At 47.4% G+C, this 24,619-nt stretch overlaps 1 pseudogene; it reads left to right on the top strand.

Annotated features, from left to right (window-relative positions):
• Positions 1 to 13,842: 13,842 nt before the first annotated feature.
• On the top strand, positions 13,843 to 13,962 carry LOC135052540 (5S ribosomal RNA; annotated as a pseudogene).
• The last annotated feature ends 10,657 nt before the right edge of the window (positions 13,963 to 24,619 follow it).

The raw sequence follows: 24,619 nt of genomic DNA, 5'->3' as shown, positions 1-24,619 counted from the left end.
TGGTACCGACATTCTTCCCGGAGGAGGGCCCAACCTAGTGGGAGCTGCAGAAATAGAGATGGGACTGAGGATTAATGCCTTCCCCATAGTATTCTCCTCATCGGAAGCCATCACTGAACGGGATAGGGCATCCGCCTTGGTATTTAGAATTCCAGCCCGATACTTGATGATAAAGGAAAATCTGGTAAAGAAGAGCGCCCATCTCGCCTGACGGGGGTTCAAACATTGGGCCGTCTTTAGATACAGTAAATTCTTGTGGTCCGTAAAAATTGTAATTAAGTGTTTAGCACCCTCCAGAAGATACCTCCATTCTTCCAACGCAGATTTAATTGCCAGTAGCTCTTTGTCTCCGATGGTGTAATTTAGTTCAGCAGGGGAGAACTTGCGAGAATGAAACCCACACGGATGCAACTTTCCATCTGAGGCGTATTGCGAGAGTACAGCACCTATGCCTACCGTGGAAGCATCAACCTCCAAAAAGAATGGTTTTAGGAAATCTGGCTGCTGAAGTACGGGAGCAGATATAAAGGCGGTCTTCAACTGTTTGAACGCTGCTATTGCTTCAGAAGGCCAATTGCTTGGGTCAGCCCCTTTTTTAGTCAGAGCCGTAATAGGTGCCACGATGGTAGAGAAACCTCTTATAAATTTCCGATAATAATTTGCGAATCCTAGAAATCGTTGTACTGCTTTTAAGGAAAGAGGTTGAGTCCAATCACGGATGGCCGAAAGTTTCTCCGGATCCATACGCAATTCAGTTCCAGAAATAATGTAGCCCAAAAATGAAATAGAAGGAACCTCAAAGGTGCACTTGGAGATCTTGCCATAAAGATGATTCTTGCGCAACCGAAGGAGTACTTCCTTAACTTGTAGTCGGTGCTCAGAAAGATTCTTAGAAAAAATCAAAATGTCATCCAAATAGACTACTACATTCAGATACAACATATCCCGAAAGACTTCATTAATGAATCCTTGAAAGACTGCGGGGGCGTTGCTGAGGCCAAATGGCATTACCAGGTACTCATAATGCCCATCTCTCGTATTGAAAGCTGTCTTCCACTCATCTCCTTGACGAATACGTATCAAGTTGTATGCTCCTCTTAAGTCAAGCTTAGTAAATACTCGAGCTCCACGCACTCTATCGAAAAGCTCTGTGATGAGCGGCAGAGGATACTTGTTTTTAATGGTGACTTCATTTAAACCACGATAGTCGATGCATGGTCTCAGCCCTCCATCTTTTTTCTTTACAAAGAAGAAGCCAGCTCCCGCTGGAGAAGTGGAGGGACGGATGAAGCCCTTCTGCAAATTCGACTTAATGTACTCAGACATAGCTTGTGTCTCTGGAACCGACAAAGGATAAGTGCGACCTCGAGGCGGTATTTTCCCAGGAATGAGCTCAATGGGACAGTCCCAAGCCCTATGCGGAGGTAATTTATCAGCCGCCTGTTCCGAGAAGACATCCAAAAACTCTCGATAAGCCTCAGGAACTAACTCCACGTCCAACTTGGCCGACGCACGGAGTGGAACGACAGGAGTAAGACAATTCAATCGGCAGAAAGGACTCCAAGAAATTATTTGTGTCGACCCCCAGTCGACATGAGGGTTGTGTAGCCTGAGCCAGGGAAAACCCAAAACGAGATCATGAGACATTTCCTGAATAACTAGAAACTTCAGTTGTTCATGATGTAAAGCTCCCACTGGTAGCTGAATTGACTCAGACTGACTCGTAATCAAGGCGTTAGGAATTTGAACCCCGTTAATGGCTGTAATAGTAATAGGTCGTTCGACCAACTGTAATTTCAAACCCAAACTCTGGGCGCAGGAAAGAGAAATAAAATTCCCCGCAGCACCTGAATCCAAAAGAGCCATAACGGTCTTGACTTTTGTTTTAGTAGACAAAGATACTGAGAGTAAACAGTCCACTTCTGGAGAAGATTGAGAAACCACACCCAGCTTGACTTCCCCGGAACAGGCTAGGATTGCCCGTTTCCCGGGCGAGCTTTGCAAGACTTGAGGAAGTGATCCGCGGCTCCACAGTAGAGGCAAAGTTTGTTCTCACGCCGACGCTGTCGCTCCTCTGGAGACAGTCGAGACCGATTAATCTGCATGGGTTCGTCTGGAGCTGTCGTAACCGATGGTTTAGACGGAGGAGCCCGGAATCTGCACCGATCAGACCGAGAACGTTCGCCAACTCGTTCCTGCATGCGGAGATCCACTTTCACACAGAGCGAGATCAACTGTTCCAAGGAATCTGGCAAATCTCTTGTAATCAATTCGTCTTTAAGACGGTCGGACAGCCCGTTCCAGAAAGCGGCCCGTAAGGCATCATTATCCCAGCGCAATTCGGAAGCTATGGTCTGAAAATGAATCACATACTGACCCACTGAACGAGAGCCTTGTCGAACTCTAAGAAGATCTGAAGAGGCAGCGGCCGTTCTGCCAGGCTCATCAAAGATCCGGCGGAAAGATGAGATGAAATTAGTGTAGTTGGAAACCAAAGGATCAGATCGCTCCCATAAAGGAGACACCCATTCCAACGCTGAACCCTCAAGCAAGGAAATAATGTATGCTACTTTGGATCGATCCGTGGGAAAATTGTGTGCGAGGAGTTCAAACTGCACCTCGCACTGGTTAAGAAAACCACGGCAATTCTTTGGGTTGCCGTTGTAGCGAGAGGGAGTGGGAAGCTGAAGGCGTGACCTGGTACCGGACACTGCGTGAGCATTAACAGGAACGACTGCCGGAGTGGGTACTGGAGCTGGAACTGGAACTACTGAAGCCAGGGAAACCTGAATTTGATCCAACCTGACGGATAGCTCTTGGAGATACCGCATCACCTGGTTTTGCGCCGCTTCCTGACTCTGTACACGGGAAACCAGATCTTGGATGGCACTTGCTTCTGGGTTCCGATTCCCCGGGTCCATGTGGCCTGTGTATACTATCACTGACCTGGTCGAAGGGTGTTGTGGACTCGGGGCTTCTTCCGGTGACAGGGAAGAGGAACCGCTACTGGGTCGCAATAGAGATGGCCGGATGTAGGTCTTCTTCATACAGGATGAAGACGGTAAGCAGGAAGCACGGAGGAATGATGAAGGTCTCCTGAAAAACAAGACTAGTGAAAGTGCTGAGTGCTGAGGTACAGAGATGCTGGTATTATTGAGGTGCTGAAGGCACTGAGGTGCTGAGACACCGAGGTACTGAGGTGTTGGAGTTCTGTGATACTAAGGTGCAGAGGCTCCGAGGTGCTGAGGTTCTATGGTGCTGAGGCACCGGAGTGCTGAGGAACAGAGGCGCCGAGGTACTGAGGTGCTGATGGCGCTCAGGCGCCTTGGTGGCACGGAGGTGCGTGATAGCGCTTGGGCGCTTGGAGGCACGGAAGTGCGTGATGGCGCTCGGGCGCTTGGAGGCACGGAGGTGCGTGATGGCGCTCGGGCGCTTGGAGGCACGGAGGTGCGTGATGGCGCTCGGGCGCTTGGAGGCACGGAGGTGCGTGATGGCGCTCGGGCGCTTGGAGGCACGGAGGTGCGTGATGGCGCTCGGGCGCTTGGAGGCACGGAGGTGCGTGGAGACACTGGAGACACTGGGACACTGGAGACACTGGAGACACTGGAGACACTGGAGACACAGCGGAAAATAGGAACAAGGGAGCTCTGGAAATCACTGCTTCTGACAAGCAGAACGATGATACACAGGCGCCGGCTCCCTGCTCGGCGTCTGGCTTTGAACCTCCCGCCTTGGTCTGATTGGTGGAGCGGGCAGATGACGTCAGCCCCGCTCCGCCTACCTAATCTAAAGCAGCATGGCGGCGCCCTCGCTCCGGGAGCCGCCGGAGAGACCCGCCGACCCGACGCCGGACCCCCGAGGCCGCCGGAGGGGAGAGACGCCAGGCCATCCAGGACACCCGCAGCGGTAAGCGCGGCCGCCGCTGCCCGCGGGGTGTGACAATATTTTTACAGTTTAAGAAATTATTAATATAAAAAGATTTTTTATTTATTTCATATAAGTAAACAGCAGCGTCTGTTTTGAGACTTGGTTAGGGTCTCTAGCAAAAACAAAATGATATAGATTTAGAAAGCATCGCGCTGTTAATAAAATAAAATATAATAATATTAATTTTTGTGATATTAGTTATCGGGCTGTGAAGTTGTCAGAAATGAGGTCGGGAGACTGTATAAAGATAATAATAAAAAATATATACTTTTTATTTTAAACCAAATACTACACCATAAAGATAAAACATATATATATATAAAAGATTCTTTTCTATACAAGCATCAGATATTTAATAGTCATAGCATAATTCGAAACCTGTAAATAATTGTAACTATAATAACAGCTCAAACGAGTGTGTTATATAATAGATATCACGTGTCCTTTAAAAGACAGTATGGGGTAAATTTACTAAGATTCGTAATTTCCGAAAAAAGGTCAAAGTTCAATCACGAATGACATCGACAGTGTAAAACTGCAACTTTTTGAATTGATTACGATGGATTTACTAAGCTGTCGTATTCGGGTTTTTCTTTTCTTCCGATGTCGATGTCATTCGTGGTTTTTTACCTATTTTTACGGCAGTGATTAGCAAAACACTGCCGACTTTTTTTACAATCAATCTCGGCCGGATCTGTGTGATCCGTGCTGGGGTTTATTTTTTTTTATTTTTTTAATTAAACACTGTAAAATAATTTAAAAAAATGCGTGGGGTCCCCCCTCCTAAGCATAACCAGCCTCGGGCTCTTTGAGCCGATCCTGGTTGCAAAAATATGGGGGAAAAAATGACAGGGGTTCCCCCATATTTAAGCAACCAGCATCGGGCTCTGCGCCTGGTCCTGGTCCCAAAAATACGGGGGACAAAAAGAGTAGGGGTCCCCCGTATTTTTAAAACCAGCACCGGGCTCCACTAGCTGGACAGATAATGCCACAGCCGGGGGTCACTTTTATATAGTGCCCTGCGGCCGTGGCATAAAAAATCCAACTAGTCACCCCTGGCCGGGGTACCCTGGGGGAGTGGGGACCCCTTCAATCAAGGGGTCCCCCCCCCCCCAGCCACCCAAGGGCCAGGGGTGAAGCCCGAGGCTGTCCCCCCCCCATCCAATGGGCTGCGGATGGGGAGGCTGATAGCCTTTGTTGTAAAAGAAAAGATATTGTTTTTAGTAGCAGTACTACAAGGCCCAGCAAGCCTCCCCCGCATGCTGGTACTTGGAGAACCACAAGTACCAGCATGCGACGGAAAAACGGGCCCGCTGGTACCTGTAGTACTACTACTAAAAAAATACCCAAAAAAAGACAAGACACACACACTGTGAAAGTATAATTTTATTACATACATACACACATACATACATACTTACCTTAAGTTCCCACGCAGGTCGGTCCTCTTCTCCAGTAGAATCCAAGGGGTACCTGTTGAAGAAATTATACTCACGAGATCCAGGGGTCCAGGCTCCTCGGGAAATCCAGGGGTAATCCACGTACTTGCATAAAATAAGAAAACGGAAAGCCGAGCCACGAACTGAAAGGGGCCCCATGTTTTCACATGGGACTCCTTTCCACGAATGCCAGAAACCCACTCTGACTGATGTCTAAGTGGGTTTCTTCAGCCAATCAGGGAGTGCCACGTTGCAGCACTCTCCTGATCGGCTGTGTGCTCTTGTCCTCACTGACAGGCAGCACACGGCAGTGTTACAATGTAGCGCCTATGCGCTACATTGTAACCAATGATGGGAACTTTCTGCCCTGCGGTTGACCTAAAGTGACGTCACCGCTGAGCTGAAAGTTCCCATCATTGGTTACAATGTAGCGCATAGGCGCTACATTGTAACACTGCCGTGTGCTGCCTGTCAGTGAGGACAGGAGCACACAGCTGATCAGGAGAGTGCTACAACGTGCCGCTCCCTGATTGGCTGCAGAAACCCACTTAGACAGAAGTCAAAGTGGGTTTCTGGCATTCGTGGAAAGGTGACCCATGTGCAAACATGGGTCCCCTTTCAGTTCGTGGTCGGGACACCGTTTTATTTTTTTTTTCAAGTACGTGGATTAACCCTGGATTTCCCGAGGAGCCTGGACCCCTGGATCTCGTGAGTATAATTTCTTCAACAGGTACCCCTTGGATTCTACTGGAGAAGAGGACCGACCTGCGTGGGAACTTAAGGTAAGTATGTATGTATGTGTGTATGTATGTAATAAAATTATACTTTCACGGTGTGTGTGTCTTGTCTTTTTTTGGGTATTTTTTTAGTAGTAGTACTACAGGTACCAGCGGGCCCGTTTTTCCGTCGCATGCTGGTACTTGTGGTTCTCCAAGTACCAGCATGCGGGGGAGGCTTGCTGGGCCTTGTAGTACTGCTACTAAAAACAATATCTTTTCTTTTACAACAAAGGCTATCAGCCTCCCCATCCGCAGCCCATTGGATGGGGGGGAACAGCCTCGGGCTTCACCCCTGGCCCTTGGGTGGCTGGGGGGGGGGGACCCCTTGATTGAAGGGGTCCCCACTCCCCCAGGGTACCCCGGCCAGGGGTGACTAGTTGGATTTTTGATGCCACGGCCGCAGGGCACTATATAAAAGTGACCCCCGGCTGTGGCATTATCTGTCCAGCTAGTGGAGCCCGGTGCTGGTTTTAAAAATACGGGGGACCCCTACTCTTTTTGTCCCCCGTATTTTTGGGACCAGGACCAGGCGCAGAGCCCGATGCTGGTTGCTTAAATATGGGGGAACCCCTGTCATTTTTTTTCCCATATTTCTGCAACCAGGATCGGCTCAAAGAGCCCGAGGCTGGTTATGCTTAGGAGGGGGGACCCCACGCAATTTTTTTTGTAAAAATAAGCACTTTCCCACCCCTTCCAACTGATATACATGCACGGATCTCATGGATCCCTGCATGCCTATCAAATCACGGAAAAAAAAAGCAGGTCTGTTTTTTTTTAGCACTTTTTTATGAGTTGTAATTTTTCACGGCAGTGTTTTGTGTTTTTTTGCTTTGCACTTCTTAGTAAATGACCGAGATTCATACTTAAACAGCCGCGTTTTGACCGATGGTGTATTCATTCGTATTTTTTTTGTTGGACTTGCAAAAAAATACGAATGGCCTCATCACTGCCGTGATTTCTGCTTAGTAAATTACCGAGATGACACTTTGAAGAAAAAACGGCATCTCGGACAAAATCGGGACCTTAGTAAATATACCCCTATGTGTCAGATTGTATTCCTTTGCAAGATCCACACGGGTTTAATAAATGGCTTTATATGCCGGCGTCCCGGCTGTAATGATTAGTTCGGGATAAACTGAAGGTTAGATAATTACCGCCTGTGGCTGTCAGAGTTGTACCTGAGAGCGTCCTTCCTTTCCCGGTGGTGAGGCTGTCACCGCCCCGGGCGTGTTGTATCGGGTGTCCGTGAAGGAATAGGAGACAGAGTACTCACAGGTGGTTCCTGCCGAAGCTGCGTGCCGTCTTCCCTCTCCCGGTGGTGAGGCCGTCACCGCTCCGGGTATGCTGCTCCAAAGTGCTCGCAAATGCAGCCCACAGGTCTCCCGCTGTCAGTGTGTTGCAGCGTAAAGGTGTTCGGCGGACAAGTTAGCAAGCAGGGCGGAGGGTAATCTGGAAGGTGCTTGCTGGTAATAAGCGGCTGCGGTAGCTCTGTATAAACTGTCAGGAGCCAATTCCGTTTCTCCCGGTGGATCAAGACACTGCTGGATATCCAATGACGCTTATTGGATATCCAGCAGTGTCTTGATCCACCGGGAGAAACGGAATTGGCTCCTGACAGTTTATACAGAGCTACCGCAGCCGCTTATTACCAGCAAGCACCTTCCAGATTACCCTCCGCCCTGCTTGCTAACTTGTCCGCCGAACACCTTTACGCTGCAACACACTGACAGCGGGAGACCTGTGGGCTGCATTTGCGAGCACTTTGGAGCAGCATACCCGGAGCGGTGACGGCCTCACCACCGGGAGAGGGAAGACGGCACGCAGCTTCGGCAGGAACCACCTGTGAGTACTCTGTCTCCTATTCCTTCACGGACACCCGATACAACACGCCCGGGGCGGTGATAGCCTCACCACCGGGAAAGGAAGGACGCTCTCAGGTACAACTCTGACAGCCACAGGCGGTAATTATCTAACCTTCAGTTTATCCCGAACTAATCATTACAGCCGGGACGCCGGCATATAAAGCCATTTATTAAACCCGTGTGGATCTTGCAAAGGAATACAATCTGACACATACTGTCTTTTAAAGGACACGTGATATCTATTATATAACACACTCGTTTGAGCTGTTATTATAGTTACAATTATTTACAGGTTTTGAATTATGCTATGACTATTAAATATCTGATGCTTGTATAGAAAAGAATCTTTTATATATATATATATGTTTTATCTTTATGGTGTAGTATTTGGTTTAAAATAAAAAGTATATATTTTTTATTATTATCTTTATACAGTCTCCCGACCTCATTTCTGACAACTTCACAGCCCGATAACTAATATCACAAAAATTAATATTATTATATTTTATTTTATTAACAGCGTGATGTTTTCTAAATCTATAAAAAAACCTGTAGCCCAATCAGCAGGCAGAGCACCCCAGATCCTAATTATCCAGCTGTTAGCTGGCACGCAGCGCGCGGCGTCCCGGCTGCTTAGTAACAGCCGGGACTGCAGTGCCGGGCGGGCGCCCGGCGTCGTCAGTTGCTAGGCAACCGGCCGGGAGCAAGGAGTTAGTGGCGCAAGTGGCGCGCCAGCCCCGTTGCCTAGCAATGGCCGGGAGCTGTCGCGACCTGCTGCTAACAGTACCCCCCCCTTGAGGAGGGGTCAAGGAACCCCCAAACCCAGGTTTATGAGGAAATTCCCAGAAAAAAAAATTTTTAGTCTAGGGGCATGCAAATCCTTGTCCCAGACCCAAGATCTCTCCTCTGGGCCGTACCCCTTCCAATGGACCAGAAAAAACACCAGACCACGGGAAACTTTAGAGTCTAACACCTTTTCTACCAGGAACTTCCACAGGAGGTCTACCCTGGATGATTTTTTCTGGAAAGGACATATGGCTTGAGCAGAGAACAATAGGGGTCATTCCGAGTTGATCGCTAGCTGCCGTTGTTCGCAGCGCAGCAATCAGGCTAAAAATTGGCATTTCTGTGCAGGCGTATGGGCCACAATGCGCACACACGTCGTACGGGTACAAAGCCCGTTGTGGTTGTGCACAGGTTCTAGCAAAGTTTTCAGTCGCACTGATGACCGCAAGAAGATTGACAGGAAGGGGGCATTTCTGGATGTCAACTGACTGCTTTCAGGGAGTGTTTGCAAAAACGCAGGCGTGTCTGGGCGTTCGCTGGGCAGGTGTATGACATCAAATCCGGACACGAATAGGCTGAAGTGATCGCAAGCGCTGAGTAGGTTCAGAGCTACTTTGAAACTAAACAAACTTTTTTGCAGAGCTCGGCTGCACATGCGTTCGCACTTCTGCTAAGCTAAAATACACTACCCAGTGGGCGGCGGCATAGTGTTTGCACGGCTGCTAAAACTAGCTAGCGAGCGATCAACTCGGAATGACCCCCAATGACAGGTGTTAGAAATTCTAAGTGATTTTGGCAATTGCAGCCGAAAAGCAACCGGATTGACCTTTCTGAACACCTTTCTGATCACAAGGAATGGCCCGATGAATCTGGGTCCCAATTTAGCCGAAGGTTGTCGGAGTTTGATGTTACGGGTTGACAACCACACTTTGTCTCCTACCTTAAAGGTGCATGGACGTCAGAACCTATTCGAAAAAAAATTCTCCTGGAAGGCAGCTTTCTTAAGAGCAAGGTTCTTCCAAATAGCTCTGAGGCGAGAAGTTAGGGCCAGGGAAGAAGATGGACTATTAGGAGTAAAGGAACTGGCTCTAGGATGGAAGCCCAGGACCGAAAAGAACGGAGACACCTTGGTGGATGAATGACAGGCGTTATTGTAAGAAAACTCGGCCAGGGGAAGATAATCTGACCAATCGTTCTGAAGCTTGGCAGTATAAAGATGCAGATATTGCTTCAGCGATTGATTAACATGTTCCGTCTGCCCATTGGACTGTGGATGGTATCCTGAGGTTAAACTGAGTTTCATGTTTAACGAAGCACAGAAGAGCTTCCAGAAACGGGCAATAAACTGCGGTCCCCTGTCTGAGACAATATCCACGGGTAATCCATGTAGCCTGAAAACATGGCGGAGGAACAAAACATCCAAAACCTGAGCGGACGGTAATCGGGGTAGAGCAACAAAATGGGCCATTTTGCTAAAACAATCTACGACCACCCAGATCGCCTGAAAACCAGAAGAGAGTGGGAGATCCATGGAAATGTGTGACCATGGCCTGACTGGAATAGCTAAAGGCATGAGCTGCCCAACGGGCTAAGACCGGGACACCTTGTGCCTAGCACAACCCTAACAAGAGAGAACAAACTCCTTAACATCCTTAGAAAGATTAGGCCACCAGACCGAGCGAGAGAGTAACTCCAACGTTTTAGCAACACCAGGATGGCCCGCAACCATACTATCGTGAAACTCGGCAAGGACACTGCCTCTCAAGAATTCTGGGACAAAGAGGCGGCCAATGGGAGTGTTCCTGGGGGCCTGCTGCTGAAGCTGAACCAATTGTGTGTGTTAATCCTGTGTGAGGCCAGTCCGGATAGAGGATGCTGGGATAATGGGAGTAGCAGGAGAATGGTTATCGTGAACAGGAAGAAAACAGTGTGACAGGGCATCGGCCTTGGTGTTTTTAGAATCGGGCCTGTAAGTGATGATAAACTTAAACCGGGTAAAGAACAGCGCCCAGCGAGCCTGCCGGGAATTAAGCAATTTAGCAGACTCAATGTACTGTAAATTCTTGTGATCCGTAAACACAGTGACGGTATGCTTTGCTCCCTCAAGCCAATGCCTCCACTCCTCAAAAGCCCACTTGACCGCTAACAATTCTCTATTACCAGCATCATAGTTGGTCTCTGCAGAGGAGAATTTCTTGGACATGAAGGCACAAGGATGTAACACCAGTGACTCGGGGTCTTCTTGAGACAAAATAGCTCCCACCCCAACCTCAGAGGTGTCCACCTCAATGATAAAAGAAAGATCAGGGTTGGGGTGTCTAAGGACAGGAGCCGAGAGACAAAGGCCTGTTTCAGAGCCTGGAAGGCATGCTCGGCTTGAGGCGACCACTTAGAAGGATCAGCGCCCTTTTTAGTCAATGCCACAATAGGAGCAACCAACTCAGAAAAAGTATGAATAAAACGCCTATAGTAATTGGCAAAACCCAAAAACCTCTGAATTGACTTCAAATTAGTGGGTTGGGCCCAATTCAGGACTGCCTGAAGTTTTTTAGGTTCCATAAAAAACTCCTCTGGAGAAATAATATATCCTAAAAAGGACACTTCCGTAATATGAAAATTACATTTCTCCAACTTGGCATACAAGTGATTCTCCCGCAATTTCTTAAGTACTTGCTGAAAATGGAGATAATGCTGTTCCAGAGACTCAGAATAAATTAGGATGTCATCCAAATAGACAACCACGAATTTCCCCAGGAAGTCGTGGAGGACATCATTTATAAGATCCTGAAACACTGCAGGAGCATTAGACAGGCCGAACGGAATCACAAGATACTCGTAATGTCTGGACTGTGTACTAAAAGCCGTCTTCCACTCATCCCCGGATGTGATACGGATGAGGTTGTACACTCCTTTGAGATCAATTTTAGAAAAAATGACCGCGGTGCGGAGTTGATCGATCAACACAGAAATGAAAGGTAACAGCTAACTGTTTTTTATAGAAATCTTATTCAGGGCCCAGTAATCAATGCATGGCCTAAAAGACCCATCTTTTTTTTTCAACAAAAAGAAAAAACCCTGCACTCAAAGGAGATTTTGAGGGCCTAATAAACCCCTTTTTTAGACTTTCCTGCACATAATCATCCATGGCCTTAGTCTCTGGGCCAGACAGTGCATAGAGTCTCCCTTTGGTGCAGTCATAAGAACGGTGGGGTGGAAAGACGTCCGCATCACCCTTGGAAAACACATCTGCGTAGTCCTGGTATGGAATGAGTTCCGAAACAATGACCGCTACCCGTACCGGATGAGAAATACATATCTTAGAGTAGTTGGAACCCCACCGTGAAATTTCCCCAGATTGCCAATCAATGGTTGGATTATGGATGGCAAGCCAGGGGTGACCAAGGACTAGAGGCATGGCCGGACAATGGGTGAGAAGGAATTCAATCCTCTCGGAATGTAATGCACCCACGGTCAACTGTAATGGTGGGGTCTGATGGGTAATTACCCCATTAGAGAGAGGGACACCATCCAGACCGTGCATAGTATTTGGTCTATCAAGCTGGAGCTGCGGAACTCCCAGAGCTTGAGCCCAAGAAAGATCCATAAAGTTCCCAGCAGCTCCACTATCAATAAATATAAAAACACAATAGCAGCACTGACGTGATAGTAACTAATAAAATAAGAAGGATTGAGTGAAAAAAAGTTAATCACAATTTAATTAAACATATTTTTAAAAACACATTAAAAAAGCACATAAACTTGCCAATGATTAAATGTAAAATTTTGATCAAATAGCTGCCTTTCTGGTGTGATCCGTTCCTATTTGGAATTAACTGGTAAATAGATGGGTGCAAGACTGGAGATGGACCGGAAATACAGTCCCAAATGAGTTTTACCACAATAAGTAGCGGCTTATTGTGGTAAAACTCATTTGGGACTGTATTTCCGGTGCATCTCCAGTCTTGCACCCATCTATTTACCAGTTAATTCCAAATAGGAATGGATCACACCAGAAAGGCAGCTATTTGACCAAAATTTTACATTTAATCATTGGCAAGTTTATGTGCATTTTTAATGTGTTTTTAAAAATATGTTTAATTAAATTGTGATTAACTTTTTTTCACTCAATCCTTCTTATTTTATTAGTTACTGTCACGTCAACGCTGCTATTGTGTTTTTATATTTGTACGTATTTTTGGGTGTGACTACCCCAAGTTTCTAGCAGCAGCATTAGAAACACAACACCTATTAGCGCCTGATCCTTTATCTCTTGGTAAATGTCTTCTCCGCTATCAATAAATGCTGAAACAAAAGAACTCTGACCTCCTGAACATATTTCTGCAGGAACTAACAAGGAATCATGTGAGGAGACTAATTGAAGACCAAAGTGAACCCCCTCACTTTTCACTTGGTCAGAGTGTTTCCCTGCTTATTTGGGCAGCTGCGCTCAACATGTCCCTTGCCACTACAGTATAAGCAGAGACCTACATTTAACCTTCTGGTTCTCTCCTCAGAGGAGAGTCGAAACAGACCCACTTGCATGGGTTCTTCAACGTCCTCAGGTAGAGCATACACACATGGACTAGGCCTAAAACTAGCCCCTCTTTCAGTCACACAACATACGGCATGCTCTGAAAAGTGTATTGCATTAATCTCAGCTATAACTGTTTATGAGTTATTTTGTGGCATATGAATTGCTGTTTATAGCATTTGACCGGAGGATTGCTTTAACTCCAGCCATATGGAAACTCTATGATTTATTATACTCATGTGGTATCTTATATTTATGACTGTAATCCTATGGATCTATGTCAACGTATTTTGTTACCACCAGTGTAGGGTATAAATACTCCCTGCACTTTCACATGTGCTTATCAATACATATGTGAAAACACCTTCCTGTCTGTAACTACTATACAAATTATCCATTCTTTCACAAGTGGATCCAGCTTAAACTGAGTAATAATATAATATATATTTTTCACCTTTCTTAACAATTATTACGGTGTGCTACCACTGTCTAATCAGGCGAGAGGGCTAAGCGCAGCAATTTGCGGACATTCCCCACTGGAGATGCCCAATCTCATCTGATCTTTTAAGCCAAGTAGTGGAGGGCCGGGTCAGTACTTGGATGGGAGACCACCTTGGAACACCCAGGTACTGCAACTTATGGCTGCATACTAGATCTACTTGTTTGTCAACAGGAAGCACCATAGACCAATGGGATACTTTCCTTCGGATATATGACCTATGATTCAACTCCCTGCAATAACCTTTTTCTAAAGTTGTCTATGCAGAGTAAATGACGGCCATAAAAATATACAAAAATCTTTTTCAACATAAAGATACCACTTCATTGAGTACACTCTGGAATCACACCAATTATAGCACTAGGAATCCGGCTAAGTGTTTATTATAGCCAAGGCTATTTACTATATTTAATTTATTTTTACTAATTCGCACATACTGGCAAAATTGGAACTCCATACTATTAACAGCAAATTAATAAAAACTATTATGATCTTAACAGCTATTCATTATATACACTTGTGCGTCTGAAATTGAGTGCTCCCAAACAAAAGTCTACTGTCTTTCTGCTTCTTTTGTGTTTACCTCAATACATTTCTGACTCAGGGGAGCACCACTGATGGTTAACCTATATACACCTTATAGGCAAGAAAAAGTCTCCAGGTGCATGGTTACCCGATTATGAAATAATTTCATTGACCCTTATCATTTTTTTTTAGACGACTATTATTACTTATTCACTACAATTTTCCAATCTGTGCGGTTCCCCCCATAACCAATTTCTAATGCGAACGTAAAGTTTACAGCTCTCCCGAAAATTAAAAAAATCTTTCCGGTTACCTGAAAACATCTTAGGTTCAGGAGTCACACTCTGGGAAGCTCATAAAAGGTCCTCCTGAGACCTCACCCGAAGGGTAAGGTCCTGCACCATCTGAGTGAGATTCTGAATCTGACTGGCCAATACCTGGCTGGAATTCTGTCCTTGCACTGACAGATTCATGAGGACAGAATTTCAAGGCCACCCTGATTGTTTTTTTTATGGCCGGTGATAATGTTACGTTCTCTGTTCTTGGAACCCAGGAGATAGGGTGGTAGCAGAAGAGTTCCAAGTACAGATGTGTGAAGCTGCGACAGAACTGGGATACGCAGCAATACCTAACGAGAATCCGTTGTCTCTCCCAAGTGGTCGGTCAACGCCTGCGAGACTATGGTTTCTTGGGCCCACGGCAGCCGCATTTGACGGGCGGATTAGGTCTGCCTGACTCCGATGCTCCCCGGTCTTAGTAGGTGACAAGGCATTAACCGAGACAGAGAGAGAACAAGGGGAAAACTAACTAAGACAGACACACACACAAGAAAATAGGGAGAAACCACTAAAGAACAATAAACTAGTATATGTGCGGCGCGGCCGCCAACAAAACTGTAACCAAGGTAATGCTGCCCGAACACCAACCACGACACCGTCATAATTTGGCGAGGACAGGAATAGCGGAAACCTCTGCAGAGAAACACAAATGCCAGAAAGTAAGAATAAATACGGCCACAGACGCTACTCACGACACCGGTAAAGGTGCACGCAGAAGGAACAGGAACCCCAAGGCTGCAGATACAGGATAACAGGACTGGAAGGTGGGAGATTTTTAGAACTGGTGATGTTGACCATGGCAACCAATCAGATTCTACTTACCGTTTATCTAGCTGCTTCTAGCAGATAATAGATAAAATCTGATTGGTTGCTATACGCAACATCGCCAGTTCTAAAAATCTCCCACCTTAGTAAATTTACCCCCAGGACTCAAGATACAGGAAAAACTGGCTGCACAGGAACAATCCAGGGGCAGGACACAGCTCCACAGGAATCTATCACCAGCGGGGCTGTCCTAATCTGGCTCCCATAAAACCCCCCTGTAGCCCAATCAGCAGGCAGCCCAGCCCCAGATCCTAATTATCCAGCTGTTAGCTGGCGCGCAGCGCGCGGCGTCCCGGCTGCTTAGTAACAGCCAGGACTGCAGTGCCAGGCGGCCGCCCAGCGTCTTCGGTTGCTAGGCAACCGGCCAGGAGCAGGGAGTTAGCGGCGGAAGTGACGTGCCGGCCCCGTTGCCTAGCAACGGCCAGGAGCCGCCGCCTCCCAGCGTGCAGGAGCTGCGCTGGCAGGGAGCTACTTGTCAGGTATAAAAGAATTGCCGCCATGCAATGCTTTTGTACCTGTGCAGGGTGGATAGGGCCTGATATGCGGAGCAGACTAGTCCTGTGCTGGGCATCCCCCAGCATGTCAGAGTAAATGATCATAGCTGTGCTAAACTTAGCACATCTACGATCAGATCTGAATTAGGCCCACAGTCCTTACTACTTCAAAATTTGGGACAATCACATTGCGTCTAAGAATTAAAGGTGAAACAGTTATTACGGACATCCAAGATGTTTTGTTCTGCCAGAATTGGGAAGCAATCTCATTGCTATAAACATCCTGGAGAAAAAGGGTTACAGAGTCCAGTTTGCAAAGGGCAAATGTATGGTGCAAAATGAGAAAGGGACTGTAATTGCTTCAACAACCTGGTGCAGCCAACTGTATGTCCTGGACACCAAGCAGTGTTCTGCAATGGTGGCCTCTGATTCAAACCAGTCGATGTAGCTGTGGCCCAGGCGCCTAGGTCCTCTGGGATATGACAACGTCCAGAAACCACTCGATGGAATGCAGTAGCGGATCTTGCCACGGGCAAGCAGGACTTTTGCCCGGGGCGCCGCCTTCCGGAGGGCGCCGGCGCCATCCGGAGGGCGCCGCACCATGGCAAGATCCGCTGCTGCTGTGGTGCCCCCCCGCTGCCGTGGCCCGCTGTCCCGTTGTCCGTTCCGTTGTGAAGGGAAACTAGACGCTACGCGTCTAGTTTCCCTTCGTGGGCTGCCCGCAGTGAAGGGAAACTAGACGCTACGCGTCTAATTTCCCTTCCTGGAGAGGACCTTCACTGTAATGAAGTGCGGTGCGCGTTGACGTCATCGCGCACCGCACAGCAAAGGTCCTCTCCACGAAGGGAACTAGACGCTTAGCGTCTAGTTTACCTTCGTGGAAAGGACCTTTGCTGTGCGGTGCGCGATGACGTCATCGCGCACCGCACATCCTACAGCAGTACAGGGGGCGTAACTGACTACGCCCCCTGTATGAAGCCACGCCCCCCAATGCCGCCCGGGGCGTCCGAAGCCCCGGAACCGGCCCTGATGGAATGGCAACTGGAATCACTGGGGGTAATTCAGAGTTGATTGCAGGAGCAAATTTGTTAGCAGTTGGGCAAAACCATGTGCACTGCAGGGGGGGGGGGGGCAGATATAACATGTGCAGAGAGAGTTAGATTTGGGTGGGTTATATTGTTTCTGTGCAGGGTAAATACTGGCTGCTTTACTTTTACACTGCAATTTAGATTTCAGTTTGAACTCACCACACCCAAATCTATCTCTCTCTGCACATGTTATATCTGCCCCCCATGCAGTGCACATGGGTGGTCATTCCGAGTTGTTCGCTCGCTGCTATTTTTAGCAGAATTGCTAATAGGCTAAAATCTGGCAGTTCTGCGCATGCGTATGCACAGCAGGGCGCACGCGCTAAGCAATTTTACACAAAACTATGCTATTTTACTCACGGGCAAACAAAGCTTTTCAATCGCGCTGCTGATCGTAGTGTGATTGACAGGTAGTGGGTGTTTCTGGGCAGAAACTGGCCGTTTTCAGGGAGTGTGCTAAAAAACGCAGGCGTGCCAGGTAAAAACGTAGGAGTGGCTGGAGAAACGGAGGAGTGGCTTGCCGAACACTGGGCGTGTTTGTGACGTCAAACCAGGAACTAAACGGACTGAGGTGATCGCAATCTAGGAGTAGGTCTGAAGCTATTCAGAAACTGCAAGGAAATACTTAATAGCAGAATTGCTAATCTTTCGTTAGTAATTCTGCTATGCTAAGGTACACTCCCAGAGGGCGGCGGCTTTGCATTTGCATTTCTGCTAAAAGTAGCTAGCGAGCGAACAACTCGGAATGAGGGCCAAGGCTTTGCCCAACTGCTAACAAATTTGCTGCTGCGATCAACTCTGAATTAGGCCCACTGTGAGCAGGGGCGGATTGGGATCAAAAACCAGCCCGGGAAATTTATGGAAGCAGCCTTAATAGGGGTGGGGTCTGTTGAGGGGGTGGAGTCTGTCAAGTGGGCAGGGTTTCTGCTCAGAAGGCCTGACTACATGGAAGAATCGGAAGTGCGCGCCGCAGGTGCGCAATTTTTTCGGGGCGTGGCTTCATGGGGAAGGGGTGTGGCCACATAACAGTGCCAATTCACATTACACCACACAGTAGTGCCGCTTATACACATTGCACCAGGTAGAACCTCCTATACACACTGCGCCAGGTAGAGTATGTTATACATATTGCGCCAGATAGAGCACACTGTACACTTTGCGCCAGGTAGAGTATGGTATACACTTTTCGCCAGGTAGAGCACATTATACACATTGCACCAGGCAAAGCACATTATACACTTTGCGCCAGGTAGAGCACATTATACACATTGCACCAGGTAAAGCACATTCTACACTTTGCGCCAGGCAGAGCACATTCTACACATTGCACCAGGTAGAACACATTATACACTTTGCGCCAGGTAGAGCACATTATACACATTGCACCAGGTAAAGCACATTCTACACTTTGCGCCAGGTAGAGCACATTATACACATTGCACCAGGTAGAGCACATTATACACTTTGCGCCAGGCAGAGCACATTATACACATTGCACCAGGTAGAACACATTATACACTTTGCGCCAGGCAGAGCACATTATACACACTGCACCAGGTAAAGCACGTTATACACATTGCACCAGGTAAAGCACGTTATACATATTGCACCAGGTAAAGCACGTTATACATATTGCACCAGGCAGAGCACGTTATACACAATGGACCAGGTAAAGCACGTTATACACATTGCACCAGGTAAAGCACGTTATAAATATTGCACCAGGCAGAGCACGTTATACACATTGCACCAGGTAAAGCACGTTATACACATTGCACCAGGTAAAGCACGTTATACACATTGCACCAGGTAAAGCACATTATACACATTGCACCAGGTAGAACACATTATACACTTTGCGCCAGGCAGAGCACATTATACACACTGCACCAGGTAAAGCACATTATACACATTGCACCAGGTAAAGCACGTTATACATATTGCACCAGGTAAAGCACATTATACACTTTGCGCCAGGCAGAGCACATTATACACACTGCACCAGGTAAAGCACATTATACACATTGCACCAGGTAAAGCACGTTATACACATTGCACCAGGCAGAGCACGTTATACACATTGCACCAGGTAAAGCACGTTATACACATTGCACCAGGTAAAGCACGTTATACACACTGCACCAGGTAAAGCACATTATACACAATGCACCAGGTAAAGCACATTAAACACATTGCACCAGGTAAAGCACATTATACACATTGCACCAGGAAAAGCACGTTATACACACTGCACCAGGCAGAGCACGTTATACACCAGGTAGAGCATGTTATACTAATATATAAAATATATATGATGCAGCAGGCAGGCACACTATATAATTATTAAATGTAGTAGAGTAGACAGTACTTACTGACTGTCACACAACTGGTGTGTGATGCAGTCAGAATTAGCTGGCTGCCGCGTCCAAGTTTTATCAGCAGCCGCTCCTTTGAACAGTGTGACGGAGGGGCTGAAGGGGAGGCGGAACACGTGATGCCGCTGGCGGGAGGTGGAGATGTCAGTAATGTTGCCCCTCAGCTGGCCGTCACTCTGCAGCAAACATAGCTTTATAGTTAATCCTAAATCATATATAAAATACGGGTGGTCTTCAGTTTGCCGGCTGTTGGGATCCCGGCGCACAGTATACCGGCGCCGGAATCCCGACAGCCGGCATACCGACACTTTTTCTCCCTCTTGGGGGTGCACGACCCCCCTGGAGGGAGAATAAATAGCGTGGTGCACCACCGTGCCCGCAGCATGGCGAGCGCAGCGAGCCCGCAAGGAGCTCATTTGCGCTCGCCGCGCTGTCAGTATGCCGGCGGTCAGGATCCCGGCGCCGGTATGCTGGTCGCCAGGAGCCCGGCCGCCGGCATACCATACTACACCCATAAAATACAGCCCTCATTGGCTGGCCGTCACCCCTTATGCAGGCCGCCGCCAGCCGCAGCCGCTATCGTCACCCCTTAAGCAGGCCGCCGCTATCATCACCCCCTAAGCAGGCCATCAGCTGCAAACACAGCAGCCGGGCAGCGTTTAGTGAAGCTTCTGCGCATGCGCACAGGCTCTGTGAAGCATTTAAAAAATGTCCGCCATCGGAGCAGCTGCGCATGCGCAGAAGCGCTGACGGCAGCCATTTTTTAAATGCTTCACTGGGCTTCTGCGCATGTGCAGAAGCTTCTCTTAACGCTGCCCGGCTGCCGTGATCGCGGCTGAGGCTGGCGGCGGCGGCCTGTATAGGGGGTGCGAGCAGCCAATGAGGGGACGCCGGACCTGCCAAACGGAATCTGGTCCGGCGTCCTGGCACACCAATCCGCCAGTGACTGTGAGAAATACTGAGAGACCTGCGTGTGAGAGTTGTATAAAAGGAAAGCAGACTCGCACCCCATTTCCTAAGTCTACTAGTAAAGCGGAAATACCACTAGCCCTAGTGCATACTGATGTATGTGGTCCGATGGAGATGGAATCAATGAGTGGCTACAGGGATTTTATAACATTTATTGATGATGCCTCAGGGATGCAAATGTGTATTTCATGAAAGCTAAAAGAGAAGTGGTCAATAAAATTGTGGAATACAAAAACCTGGTGGAGACTCGGGGTAATTCAGACCTGATCGCTAGGGTGCATTTTTTGCATCCCTGCGATCATGTAGTCACCACCTACAGGGGGAGGGTATGGTGTGTGTGTGTGTGCAGGTGTGCGATCGCATTTGTAGAAGAGCTGCACAAACAAGAGTTTGTGCAGTCTCTGCTCAGCTCAGGACTTACCTTTCCTCTGCGATGATCGGGGCCGGAGCGGACATCATAAACCCTTCTTCCAAACGCCTGGTCCCTCCTGAGTTTTCCCGGACACTCCTACAAAACGGTCAATTGCCACCCACAAATGGCCTCTTCCTGTCAGTCACCTTGCAATCACGTGTGTGATCACTTTTTTCGCAGCAGGCAGTGCTGATCGCTAGGCGATGAAAGCCGTCGGCTGTCACCCATGAACCGGCGCACTGCGGCGCCGGCGCACTTCTGACTTGATTGCTGCGCATGCGTTAGCTGCAGGCTTACAGCGTGTGGAAATTGGCAAGTAATTAAATAGCCTTGGACATTAAACCACTACACCCATGGCTAATTAAATCTTCCCCAAATCATAAGTAAATTTCTGATGGCTCGTGAATTTGCCCGTCATTTGTCCTACTCCTGCCCAGTCTGTGCTGTAATATTATTATTTGGTACTTAGGTGTTACAGGTATTGGAACATGCAGGGAAGGTATGTGTGGGTGCGGGCGTCAAGGGTATTGGTGATCGGGGTGGTGTTTGAGAGGGGAGGGCCCAAAATAAATTGGTGTACTTGGCTCCAATATTTCTGTTGCCGGCCCTGATTGCAGTATGGGCCTAATTCAAATCTGTTCGCTCGCTAGCTATTTTTTGCAGCGCTGCAAACAGATAGACGCCGTCTATAGGGGAGTGTATTTTAGCTTTGCAAGTGTGCAAACGTGTGTGCAGCCGCCCTGTACAAAAACAGCTTGTGCAGTTTCTGAGTAGCTCTGACCTTACTCAGCCGCTGCGATCACTTCAGCCTATTCGAGCCTGGAATTGACGTCAAACACCCGCCCTGCAAACGCTTTGACACGCCTGTGATTTTCCAACCACTCACAGAAAATGGTCAGTTGCTACCCACAAACGCCCTCTTCCTGTCAATCTTCTTGTGAACGGCTGCGCGAATGGTTTCTTCGCTAGGACCACTGCACAACAACGATCTGCTTTGTAACCGTACGGTGCGCCTGCGCATTGCAGTGCATATGCATGTGCAGTTGTTACCTGATTGCTGTGCAGCGAAAAACGCTAGCTAGCGAACAGATCTGAATTAGGCCCTATATCTTAAAAACCGTGTGCCCATGGTGTTAGCAAACACCAGGTGGTTGGCGCAACCCAGGACAGAAGTGCTGAGTCTAAAACACCGGGGGTTGTTCACCAGGGAACCCCGCAAGGGGATTTGGGCTTAACTGCCCCCGATGTGCAGGTCACGGCCCCCTGCCTGGGTCACCTGGTATCAGCACAGGAGTCCACAAGGTATTAACTGAATAATTTACCAGGAGAAATGCAGCTGGAAAGGCAGGAGTTAATTGCAGAGTGACTGACACAGCAGGGCTAATGCATACCTCCCAACATGACCCTCTCCAGGAGGGACATAATGCTCTGCTCCTGGACTTCCCTCTCAATTTATGATTGCCATCACCTGTGCTGAAATACCTTTCTTATCCATTCACCTGTTCAAAACAGGTGCCGACAATCACAAATTAAGAGAAAAGTCCAGACACAGAGTATTTTGTCCCTCCTGGAGAGGGTCATGTTGGGAGGTATGCTAATGGCAGGCAGGTTTGATGAGAGCGGAGTTGGAATACAGAGGGAAACTTAAACTTGCAGGCTGTAAGTTCTGGATATCGGAGCTGGAATTTGGCAGGATTCACAGGAATTTGTTTGGAGTCTGGATACAGAATTGCAGGTACTGAATGGAGATGAACTTGCAGAAAGGTCTGTGTGATTAAACTGCTGTTTGCAAAACTGGACAGGTGCTGGATTACTGAGGCAAGGTGCAGTACTGGCTGGAATGGTGCACTGATAACTTGAAGCAGGGATTCCAAAGCAGTAGGACACACTGGATATAGAATTGCAGATACAGGTCCAAGCTGAACTGGGTGCAGGACTGGCAGGAATACTGGGACCAGTTACCAGGAGACTGGGAACTTGCACAGCATGCAATAGTCACATGCTGGACTCACAGAAACAGGCTCTAAGGAGTCCAGACTAGATAATGACTCTCTCTGAAACTGAAACTCTATCACTGGCAAGTAGGAGTACCCAGACATCACCCTTATTGGATGGCTGACCAATAACAGGAGAATCAGGCTGGATTACAGGTAATGAGGTCCAGGTGATCAGTTGCTAGGAAACAGCATGAACAACAGAAGGTAGCAGCAGCTTCCATGTGCTGATTAAGGCTGAAAGCAAAACTGACAGATTTGCAGCTGCTGCACAAATAACACACGGTAGCCATAAAAGGTAAAACGCCATTGGAGGGGTGGTCCAAGAAAAAGCTAGCTGTCAATCATCTCCGTGTCTTTGGCTGTAAAGCTTATGCACATATACCTAAGAAGAAAAGATAAAAATTCAGTCAGTGGAATGTATTATGCTAGGATAGTGTGAAGTAAGCAAAGGATACAGGCTTTGGGACTTATAAATAAACGTCTTCTAAAGTCTAGAGATGTGGTGTTCCATGAGACAGCACCAATCACTGTAACAGTGCAACAAGAATCACAGCAACAATATGTATCGCTGGATGTACAGGCAGCAGAAAGCATGTCTGAACCTGAAAATGTTAATGTGGATTCCCAATCAGGAAACAGAAGTTCCATGCGAAAAAATAAAGGTGTTCTATCCAAAAGATACAGTGAGGAATATGCAAATATAGCTTACTGTGAACCCCACAATGGAAGTCAGCAATAGATACAGAGCTGTCAGCTCTGGATGATAACAGTACATGGACTGTAGTTGACAGGCCGAATAACTGTAAGACAATCAAGAAAAAGTTTGTCTTTTGGAGAAAGCTGCAGATGGGACAATTTCTCATTATGAAGCCCATTCTTGTTGCTAAAGGATACACACAAAAATCTGGGATCGACTATAGAGAGATCTTTTTGTCTGTCGCAAGGTACAGCACCTTGAGGTTAGTCATTGCCATTGCTACACTTCATGATTTATTCTTATACCAGTTAGACTTTGATTCTGCATTCCTGAATGGAGAGTAAATTGAGAAACAAAGATTCAAGCTAAAGGATTTAGGCCCTGCAAATCATTTGTTAGGCATGAGAATTGTACAAAATCTGAAAGATGGAACTGTTACAGTTGATCAACAGACATACATTGAAGCAATACTTCGCATGTATGGAATGTCTGATGCAAAACCAATAAGCACTCCTATTGACAAAAGCATAAAGACGGTAAAGGACCAACCAGCCAGGCCCGGCCATGGCCATGTCACCAACCAGCCAGGAGGAGATAGAGGAAATGAGAGAGATTCCTTTTCAAAATGCTGTTGCTAGCTTAATGTATGCAAGTATTGGGACTCGGCCTGACATCACACATGCAGTGAGCCCAGCAAGCCAGTTTGCAATTAACCCTGGGAGGCAACACTGGATTACAGTCAAAAGAATCTTAAGGTACTTTAAAGGTACAAGTTCATTAAAGTAGATGTTTACAAAGTCAAAAGGTACAACTTTGGAAGGTTTCTGTGATGCAAATTGGGGATTAGATGAGGATGACCGTTGATCCTATACGGGATACTTGTTCGTTTTGGCAGGCACAGCCATCAGCTGGCCGAGCAGAAAGCAACCCACTGTTGCCCTATCCACCACTGAGGCAGAGTATATGGCACTGCAAAATAAGCTTTATGGATAAAGGAGACTTTATGTGAGCTTATCCTTCTTTACCACAGTGAGACTATCAACATTGTGTGTGATAACAAGGGAGCAATTGATTTG

Source organism: Pseudophryne corroboree, chromosome 2 (assembly GCF_028390025.1).
Source record: "Pseudophryne corroboree isolate aPseCor3 chromosome 2, aPseCor3.hap2, whole genome shotgun sequence".
Taxonomy (NCBI): Eukaryota; Metazoa; Chordata; class Amphibia; order Anura; family Myobatrachidae; genus Pseudophryne; species Pseudophryne corroboree.
Note: the sequence above shows the minus strand (reverse complement) of the source record. Positions and strands in the feature narration are given on the sequence as shown.